This window comes from Apteryx mantelli, chromosome 22 (genome assembly GCF_036417845.1).
Source record: "Apteryx mantelli isolate bAptMan1 chromosome 22, bAptMan1.hap1, whole genome shotgun sequence".
NCBI lineage: Eukaryota > Metazoa > Chordata > Aves > Apterygiformes > Apterygidae > Apteryx > Apteryx mantelli.
This window is the reverse complement of record NC_089999.1, coordinates 8,648,998-8,659,446: the sequence shown is the minus strand read 5'-3', so window position 1 is coordinate 8,659,446 and position 10,449 is coordinate 8,648,998. Positions and strand designations below refer to the sequence as shown.

The following is a 10,449-nucleotide window of genomic DNA, read 5'->3' as shown; positions in this document are numbered from 1 at the left end:
AAAGCGCTTTGTGGGGGTTGCAGGCCCCCTCTGGCAGCTGTCCTCCCAGGCAGGCCGACTGGGCCACGTCCTCTGCAGGGCTTGAAAGCCAAGGTTTTTCTTTGAAGAGAAATACAGCAGCTAAGTTACTAAAGGGGGGGAGGGAAGGAAAGCAGAATAAAAATTATTTTCAGTTCCAGATGAAGTTATAATGTGAAGAATACTGTGTCTTTTATTTAAACAGCTGATATATTCCCAATAAAAGCAGCCTGAACTTACAGTGGCATATCCAGTTTTACTGAAACGCGTGCTGCGTGAGGAGGAGGAGGACGGTGCTGGCCCTCCTCTTGCCCCAGGGCCTGCGGAGGCGCCTTGCCCCGCCGGCCGGGGCTCGGGGAGCAGCCTCGGGCTTTAAACTTGAGCCCCGCACTGTGTTTTGGCCCTGGAGACAAGAGAGCGGCCCCTTGTGAGGCCTAGGCTGAATGTCCGTGCCTTCGGCAAGCACGGGGCTACTTTGAGCCCTTCTCAACCAGCCCCCCGGGCCCGGCCTTGCCCCCGGGAGCCCCCCGGGCCGAGGCGGCACCGGAGGCGGAGGGGAAATGGACGGCTCTCTCCCCCCCCCCCCCCCGCCCTTCACAGGCAATGGTACTTTCCGCCCCGCGCACGGGCAATGGTACGCTCCTCCCCCCCCCGCCACAGGGGTGGTACAGCCCAAGGGTTTATAAGCGGCCGCCAGACCCAGACGCGCTCTTTTCGCGCCCCGGCTGAGGCGGCGAGTGCGGCGCAGGTAGGCGGCGGGGGGCGAAGGAGGCCGGCGAGGCCGCGGCCTCGGGGGTGCTCGGGGCGGTGCTGCCCTGGCGCTGCCGGGGCGTCTCGGTGCCCTGCGGGAGGTTGCTGGGCCTCGCTTGGGGGAGGCCCGGCAGGTTTCGTGCCGCGCGGCCTGCAGGCCCCGCCGCCTGCGTGCGCGAGCGCTCGGCGTTCGTACGCTTGGAGGGATTTTTTTTCTCAGTTTAGAAACTGCCCTTAGGGTAAATGCAGTATGGCGAGCTTCTGAAGGGAGATTGCTAAGTTTCTTGACTGAAAACTGTTTATAGGGGATTGTTGACTGCTAAAAGCTTTTCGGTGATTCATGATGATGAAACACTCCCAAATAGAGGCGCCGTTACAGGCAGAGTGTTGGTGCTGGGGTTCCCCACCCGGGTAAACGTACTTTATCATGTTGTAGAATTACCGCTGAAGAGTATTACAGTAACGCTTTTTTTTTTTCATTCCCAGCAAAATGGTGTCTTGAAGTAAAGAGTAAGTTAAACTTTCTTTTGTACTAAGCTGCACAAAGTTAAGAAAGTTCCAGGCCTTTACTTACTCACGTTATAAAGTAGTTAAAAACAGGGCTTTAAATAGAAGAAAAGAATCCTGTGATAATTACATCAGCTTAAAACTAATTTTACGTACCATTAACTTACAGAGCTAAGGCCTTGTATAAACAAAGGGGAAAATCTACTGTTGAGACACATTCATTGTTTAGTCTTGAACCAAGTAATCAAATACAAGAGCTGTTGGCTGTTGATGATGATACCCCTGAATAGGAAGTGCCGTCAGATGCGAGAACTGACGATAACCTTCTTTCTTGTCTGAAATACAGCTACTTGCATGCGGAGTTTTAGTTGTCTGGAAATTTGCATGCTAGAACGAATCAGGCAACTTTTATCTGTGCTTGCTTTCTGCAAAAAGTGATCTTGTAGTATCCATTGTGGCTTAATATCCATCTCTTTCACTTATGCTGCAGAGCTTGGTATTTCCAGAGAAATGTGACACCTTTAGCATGGGGAGCAGGCAGCTCTCTGAAAATGGTGCTAATGTGAAGGTAAGTGATGAATTTCTCTGGGCGATGTAACCTTTATACAAGAGGTATTAAAGCTGAGAATAAATGAGGTTTATGGGCTGCCAAGAACTTCAGAAGAGTATTTTATAGGTTCAGTGTTCATAGCTTGAAACAGTCTGGTTTCCCTCTTCTGTTCCTCGCAGTTCAAAGCCCCATGGTATTTAATTCCAGGTTTGTAGGCATCTGCTGTCACATACTAATTGCTATTAATATCTGTTAATAGATGTAACAGCTCTTTACAAGTCATGTGGAAGGAAGTGAAACTACAAGAGCAGGAGATTCTTCTGGGTGAGTTTAGTAGTCTTTGTGCTCTTAGTTCATCTTGATGGTTTTTGGCCATGGTCTCAAAACATTACGTTTCATCGGCCATGTTTCTGTATATTCTTGACTTTAACGGTATGGTAAGTGAAGTCCTAGGCCAAAAATATTTTATTAGGCTAACACAGAGTAAGTGTGTAAGCATGGCTGTCCTCCGCACTACAGTTTTGCTGACGGTACTGTAGAATTGAAAAAGGGGATAAGATATTGTTTCCAATAAAAATGTATCCGTTTATCTAAAGATATCATATGATGAAATTAACCAAAAATTGCTGGAATTACCGGCAGATTGACTGGTGGTGAGCCAAGGTTTTTCTGATGATATCTCTTATATTAACAAATAGCTTAATATTTAGTGTTGCACCAGTAATTTATCCATGCTGTTGTATTACAGGTGTTCATGCTGTGAAAACTTGCCTGTCTGGGGAAGAAGAAATCCACTAAAATATGCAAGTGAGCAGGGGAGTATTCATCATAAACTCACGTATTTTCCTGTCCTAAGACTTTAAGAAATATTAAAAATTATGCTGTTGTGCAAATAAAATTATCAAAACAAGTTATGTTTGGGTCTGTGTTTGTCATTTTTACTGCATAAAGGAATGTCTTATTAAAACAGTATTGTGTGATGGGAAAAAAAACATACTCAACACTCATAATTTGCTATAACATGATAAAGTAAATGTATACACAGTGCAGTATAATTACTGCAGATAATGTAAATAGATTTTAGTTGTATAAGCATTCCATCTGGTGTTTGATAATTTCTTGCTTTAAACAATTTAAACAAGTGATACTAATGCTGCTGCTGTAATTACTGTAGGGATTAGGCCTTAAGTACCTCTACAAGAAGAGCAAACATTCCATATAGGACAAATGCAACTATTACTTTAGCTTGTTGGAGAGTTGAAATTTCTTTTTCATTATTTTGGCCTCAACATTTTTGTAAGTCTTCTGCTGAGGTAGTAGAATCTGACCTGCAGGAATAGCATTCGGTATTCTCTAAAGAATTGTCATACGTGGAAAGCTAAAAGTATTTGCCAAATATGAAGAAAGGGAAAGGAGAGATTCATGCTCTGCAACTTGTCAGCTTGTTTTGGTGTAGTTGGAAGAGTAGAAAATTGCTTTTGTGATAATTGCCTGTTTTAATACTTGTCTACAACTACAAGGCTGATGAATATAAGGTATCAATTTTCCTGGGAGAGAGACTTAAAATGGAGGTGCTTGAATGAGGAAAAGCAAATGGTATCTTGAGGCTGAAACTCTTCCAATTAGATTAATTATGCCAATATAACTGGTGAGCTCTAAAGCTTCAGTGTCCTGTTTAGATTTGTAGGAGGTGTGGCATACCGCAAAGTCCCGTCAAACCTAAAGGAATTGAGCATGTCCACTGAGACAGCCTAACAGTGCAGAAGTAACGTTTTGTCCACTTGGTGGCATCATGTTAAAGATTTTAGTTTAGTCTTTGGAGTATGCTTTTTCAAAAAGATAAAGATGATTAATCAACTACCCTGTGAGTATGGGTTCATGCTGTGCTAACGAGTCTATATAATGTTATCTGTACAGCTCCAAGTACAAGGTATCTCAGTATCAATTTTAAAAGTGATGAAAGTTTCATGCAATCTGAAATACCTCTGTTTAGCTGTAAAAGTGTAGTAATTCACATCTACACATACACGTAAATACATGTTCTGCCTTCCTAAACTTGATGCCATGCAAATAAAGTTCATGATAAAAGAGCTCTCATCAAAGCAGAATGGGAGGAGGGCCATGAATTTTCTCAAAGTTGTAAGCTTTTAAAGAATCATATGCATGTGCTTTTCTTGTCCTTCTCCTCACCCTTGGTAGAAGTGTTTTTGCCTGGAGCGTGTGTGGACAGGTAGCAACCATTCAGGACAGCTAACAAAACAGTTTCCAGTCAAAAATGATAGTTAATGTGATTAGCAATATTTTTACTGTAGTAATTTAGGTGAATGGTTCTTGATTGTCATGAAGAGCTGGATCTGTTTTCTTGACTGTTTGCCTGCTGAGTGGTGGTTACTCAAGAGGAAGACAACGCTATGGTTTGCTGCTCTCCACCTTGCATTACAGGCTGGCTTCTCTGACCCTCTCTAGCACAGGTGAGCCATGCTCTTTCATGGTTTTTAAAAATAGCTGTGAGCTCTGTTAACGCCACTTCTTAGCAAGGGACAAGGCACTCGACAGTATCAGCGTACTCTATCATACATATTCTGCCCATGGAGCAGGATAAACTGGAACGTCATACCTGGTATGCTTTGGGTGTCCAACCCGCCTGATTTGCCAAAGTTACAGATGTGTGTAGTTGCCAGCCTAGGCTATAGGTGGTGGAGGTCAAAAGCTAAGCGCTACGGTTACTAGAACAGGATGTTTTTGCTGGAGGGGAGGAGTGAGATTTAATTCAGCCTTAGCTGAATTGTGTTTCTCCCTGCCCATCGCTCCAGCCATTAATTTTAACTGGTTTAGCAAGAAGTTAGGAATGACCCTAAAACAATTCTGGGCAGCTCAGTTGTGCTTTGTTAAATAGCTGGTCAAATACCAAACTCCAAAGAAATCAACTTTCTGTAGTCTTATAAATTAACAAAATCTATTCAAGGGTGAGTATGCTAAATGTTTGAGATCAGTGGAACTACTTGCACATAAATCTTTGCTTGGGGCATAAATTCAATGAAATTTCAGAGGTTCTGACATTGAAAAGTCAGAGTTACATATTTTAATCATGGAAGAACAGGTTAAACATTTTTCAGGGAAGACATCTAAAAGCAGTAGAGTGCCTAGTACTATAATATGGTGCAGGTAAATTAATTATCCTTCCAAAGAACACTGCTGTGATACATACAGTTTATAGAAATATTAACATTCAACCTGGGCAATGGGGTGTGCAGAACTTGTTTGGAATTAATTAGCTGCTCCTTCATACTATTCAAATATGCATTCAGATAAGAATGGGTTGCTCCAAGGTTGTTTATTTTAATTAAAGTTTTAAATAGAGTTACATTCTGTTCCAATGTTTCCCGAAACAAAACTATTTTTGTCCAGTTTTAAGAGCTTGTGTATTGAATTTGTTGACAGAAGACATTTTTTAGCTGATGTGATATGCATAAGAAGGAAAAATGGTTTTAAAGGATTCAGAAAGAGCACAAGGAATCTGACTTCTTTTTAAATGAGATTCTCTGCGCTGTTAGCGATAATGGAGCTAAGTATGATCACAAGCCCCCAGTAAATAGAAGAAACTCAGCAGATTTTTGCTCGGCTGTTTAATGTGCTGTTTAATTTGCTCAGGATGGCTTTGCTGCAGCTTGTTTTTGTAATTGTTTCTTCCTAGGATGTATTGGAATTATCTCATTACAACAGGGAATAGTTGATTTGGGAATACTTAGGTAAACAGGAAACAGTTTATAGGAGTTTATTGAGGTTACAAGTTGGGGTTATCTATTATGGTTAACTATTCATGAGTTTCATTTTAATGTTACTTGTTTATTGTTTTCATCAAAAATGGAGTTCCTCAGCAGGGATCTTCTAAAAGGCTGTTTTTTGCCGAGATGAATGGAAAAGTTTTATTCCTGTCAGAACATGGTGCCTTCTGAACAAAATAGGTGCCCTGAACATAAAATATTACAATGTATCTTAAATGGGAACATTATCTTACTGTATTTTTTACAGCCTTTGCGGGGAGAGGAAATAAAATTGTTCTGTTTTTTATTACATTTGAACCACATTGGCTTTCCAGCATTTGGAAATAAGCAACGGAAAAATGCTGATTTAAAGTACAGTTATTTGGGATTTTCTAAAGATTTGAGGGAACAATTGGCGGGAGTCCCCAGCACTTAACAACAGCCAAAGTTAGGACAAACCTAAAATAGATGAAAGGATTAAAGCTGCAAGAAAAAAAAAATACAAAAATCTTAAGCAGTGAAGCTAAGAATGGCCGAGTGCCAGTTTAGCAACATGAGAAATGGGAATGTCGTGTAGTAATTCCTTTGTGAGAAAAAAACAGTGGTTATGTGTGGTGCTATTATCCACTAAATATGTGCAGTACCTGCTGACCCGACGGAGAGTGGCTTCTCTGCGGGGGGAAGATGATAGATTTTGTTTTCCCATTTGCGCTTTGCTGCGTATACTGAGAGCGGCCCAGCTGCAGAAGTCACTTCTCTGCGAATACTCATTTAACAGTCACCAGTCTCAAATCCTCAGGCTCCTCTTTATGCAGGGCACTAAACAGGATCAGATAGCACTGACCTGTGATCTCAGCTCGGGGAATTTGTCTGTGGCTATGGTAAAAGGCAGGAACTATGGGCAGGTCATCGCAAATCACGTCTGAAGTGGGAGGAATTAGAGAAAAAAAAAGAAGAGCCCTGAGGAGGTACAGTGCCTGCTCAAGACAGGAGAAGGAGTTTAATCAAAACTTCTATAAAACGTGCTTTGTGCGTATGGTTTGCTTGCATGCGTTGGTGAAGGTGCATTTGTTTCATCCCTTGCGCTTTCCAACGCTGCATGTAGAAGATGGGGGACAGGAACAAAAGCGTGGTACGGCCGGTGTCACCTGGCGGGGGGGAGTTGGTAACGTGGGGAAGTGGCTGCACTTTGAGTACTCGTTTCCTTTTTGTAGACCGCAAGCATCACAGTTGATATAAATGCTAGTTATCATTATCTCTTGATTACTTTACAATAACTAATCACACGTACAGCAGCATTAAAATAATCACTGTTGCAAAAATATGAGTTACTATAACTACTATACCGCAGCTATTAAACAAATCTAAAAATGTGCTGGGTTTTCTGGCTTGGGGGCTGCTATTTCAATTAAATCAATTTTAGCTGGCTGCATCCACTTAATGAAAGAGGAGGGAGGATTATTCTGAACATGTCACCACTGCAGAATGAAGCACGACCTGGAATGTGAAACTTGAGTTCTTTTCTCTTGAAGGTACGTGGAAGAGCGGTTAATTTTTCAACTCCTCTCCCTCAGCATTTCAAATTAATGGAGGCGAAAGTGCTGTCTCACTTTGCTAGCCCGGAATGACTAAGATGATAGTGTCATGCAAAGAAAATTTAGGGGGTGGTTTTCTTCCAGCTGCCACGTTAGCAAATGCTTTGTCTGCGATAATCTCTGCGATGCTGCAGGCAGGGCCTGAATCGCTCCGCATGAAGCCAAGCGAGCTGCCGGCAGAGTGAGGGCCCAAAATAGCTGTGGCCGGTTTCACGCTCGCCCCAGGCTTGTGCTCAGCAACGCTCCTAGCACTTGATTGACTTCGTTCTGCCAAAGCTTTATCAGATTTCACGGGCTCCTATAAAGAAGGACAAGGTTGACGTGCCATTTGAGCGGTCTGGTAGGACCAACGTGCCCCTTATTTCGACAGTTCGTGTATCCTAGTGTCTTGGCTTTCACGCTTACAATTTTTTGGGACAAATATAATGAATTGATCTTAACCCCGCTCAAGACTGCAAGAAATTAGCAGGTGGAATTTGACTTGCATTTGATTTGCCCATTGATCTGGGCACGCAAGAAAAGATTTTTTTAAAAGAATATGCACTTTATGCTCCTGCATTTTAATTCACCGAGAGGGAGAGTAACATCTGCCCTGTTTTACCACCCGCCGCTTGAGACCACAAGATGGTGCAGTGATCAAGTTCAGAGCGTTTATTGCAGAGAACGAGATTTTGAAACCGTGGGAGATGCTTGTGTGGGGAAACACCGCTTCACCGCTCGTTCACGTTGGGCTGTCTGCTAAGATTTGCAGCTTTCATTAATAAGCGGGAATCCCCCACGCAGTGCAAACGTCACCCTTTAATTGGCTATTAATGAAGTTTCTTACTGCAGGACTAGCGAAGGCTGGGGCTCCGTTTTCTTTGGCAAGAAATACTAATGCTGCAGTGACGGTCCCAGCCCCAAAGCGTTTGAGAGGAGGACAGGAGAGACACAGGGTGCATAACAGGGGAATAAACGGTGTTTATGGGAACAAACGTTCTCCTTCTTGGGGGGACAGAAACGCCTAGCGTGAGGGGAAGCCAAAGGAATTGCAACCCAGTTTTGGTGCAGGCGCGAGGGTGCCCGGCTGCGTGGTGAAGCCCCGGCTCGTTGGGCAAAGCCCACCCGCGGCTCCCGCGCGGTGGGAGTCGAGCAGCTTCGCAGCCCAGCGCCTCAACGTCTAACTGTCAAACCTGAGCGAAATGCAGAAAAGTAAATTATTCATGCTATGGAGACTGAATCTGAAATCCCTGCTGTTTTAATCAGCTTGAAATGTTAATGCTTTGTCTCCAGGACTGTAGCACCTTTCCGGTATGTGCTTTTTTGGTTGGACTGGCTGTTTTGATTTTTGCAATTCATTAGTTAGATTTTTCATAATGCTATTTTTATTTGTAATAGTTGGTGGTAAAATATTCGTACACGAGAGCTGCAACACAAACTCTCTACATGAACCAAATAGCTCCTAATGCCGCCTGTGGCTCTCTGGTGGGATGTCACCGTTTCTTTTATCACCTTGATTTATCATCTAGCTTTTTGAATAACCTTCTTGTGTTGCCCGTACTTTTGCAGATCACTTAGGAGGATGGTTTCTTCAGGTTGGGTTTTGGTTTTCTCATATTCTACATGAGCACTAGCTACGTTTGACAATTTGTGTTGGCTGCGAGTTTGTATTGGGTCTTACTATTAATTTGAGCCGTGGAACAGGCTGGAGATTAGAAAGCATCTTCAGAGGCAAACTTCCCAGCTAAGAGACAAAATCTAAGTGTTGGAGGATTTAATGCTTTTCTCTGTTGTGCCTCCATCAGATGACCTCGAAATGGTCTCCGAGCATCCTGCGAGGCAGGGAAGCCGCATTATCTCCGTATTACAGAGGAAAAAGCTGGAGATCAGACGCTGACCCAGGTGAGCGAGGAAAAACAAGGCTAGCTGGTCAGCTCTTGAAGTGCTTTTACTTAACTGTGTCAAACCAGATATTTATTACCTTCAACCGTAGCAGTAAATAAGTAAAATCTCTGTGCCAAGCGCTCCTCGGGGTGTGAAATGCATGGGGAACCTGCTGTGAAGAAGATGAAAGTTGTTCCCAAGCAAGGTAGGAGCTGGGAGCTTTTGAAATGCACGGTGATTTGGGGGGAAAAAAACGGGAGGAAGCTGCACCGAGGTATGTGCACTTCGAGCTGGGTTTAATACTTAGAGTCACCTTTCTAAGCCAGGCTGCGTGCTTCTGCGGCAGCATCTGGTCGGGGGGGGGGGCAGAAGCTGCTCTGCGTTTGCAGGAAAGCAGCAGAAAGCTTTTGTGTCGGTGCCAGGCCGTTTGGTAACCCAAAAGGGGAGACCACATCAAGGAGGAAAGCATTGCAAAGCTGCTGCTTTTAAGCTTCAAACGAGCCTTTGGAGATGACGGCAGCGTGTCTGCGAGGCGGAGGCGAAGCGGGGCTGAGCGTCAGCGGCGGCGCTGGAGCCGGTTGACAACCTGGTGCGATGTCCCGACCTGGGGCAACATCTGCCCTGGGCGTTCGAGAGCCCGGTCGCTTTGGGCCAGCACCTCTGCTTCGCCCAGAAAGCACGTTCGTAGTAGTTGTGCTGAGCCACAAATGCAAAATAAGCGGCCATAGGTTCGTCCTGCACAGTCAGGGCTTGTTTCCCGATCGAAGGGATTAAAATTGCTTTTAATCGGTCTGGCAATTTCTCTAATCTCTTCTATAGCCTCTGATAAGCTGATCACGTGTGAAAAAGCAAGGGCTTCAGGTAGCTGCAAGCCGGGGCGGCACAATCTGCGTTAAACAACGTTAGAACCCGAATAATCTCGTTAAAACCCTGCGTCTGCTCGCAGACCAAAGCAGCGCCCGGCTGGGACGAGGGCAGATCCTTCTCCCACCCTCCGTGATTAAATAGTGGGGGACTGCTGTGGCCCCTGTAGGGCCGCTCGCCTCCCTTTAAACATCCAGCTCCTGCTGAAAATGATAGCTCATGCGCAGGGCAAGGTTTTATTTTATTTTATTTTTTTCTTTCTTCCCCCAAAAGAATGATGTCATAGGAAAATAGTGGTCCTCGTGTGCAGAGTGATTTTGAGAGGCGGTTGCTCGTATCAGTCTGGCTGAGCCCTCTCCTGGGGAGCTGCACCGAGAGCCAGCGCAAGCGTTTCTGTAGAAAGAGCATCTGTTATTTGGGAAGAAGTTTTGGCGGCCCAAGAGGGACAATAATGATCTTTATTCCCGTGAAAGAAAGGGAAAGGGGCTAATGATTTGAAAGCACATGCAGGGATTAAATAAGGACGAGGAAATGGAGA

The 10,449-nt window shown here is 44.2% G+C and overlaps 1 long non-coding RNA gene and 2 other non-coding genes across 3 annotated transcripts; all 3 read left to right on the top strand.

Annotated features, from left to right (window-relative positions):
* The first annotated feature begins 737 nt into the window (after positions 1–737).
* Positions 738–2,739, top strand: LOC106487705 (uncharacterized). Its single transcript, XR_010886192.1, has 5 exons — positions 738–766; positions 1,255–1,278; positions 1,766–1,843; positions 2,085–2,149; positions 2,574–2,739. It is a non-coding gene; the product is annotated as an uncharacterized lncRNA (long non-coding RNA).
* Positions 1,542–1,616, top strand: LOC136993964 (small nucleolar RNA SNORD49). Its single transcript, XR_010886242.1, has one exon. It is a non-coding gene; the product is annotated as a small nucleolar RNA SNORD49 (small nucleolar RNA).
* On the top strand, positions 2,427–2,500 carry LOC136993968 (small nucleolar RNA SNORD65). Its single transcript, XR_010886246.1, has one exon. It is a non-coding gene; the product is annotated as a small nucleolar RNA SNORD65 (small nucleolar RNA).
* Positions 2,740–10,449: the final 7,710 nt, after the last annotated feature.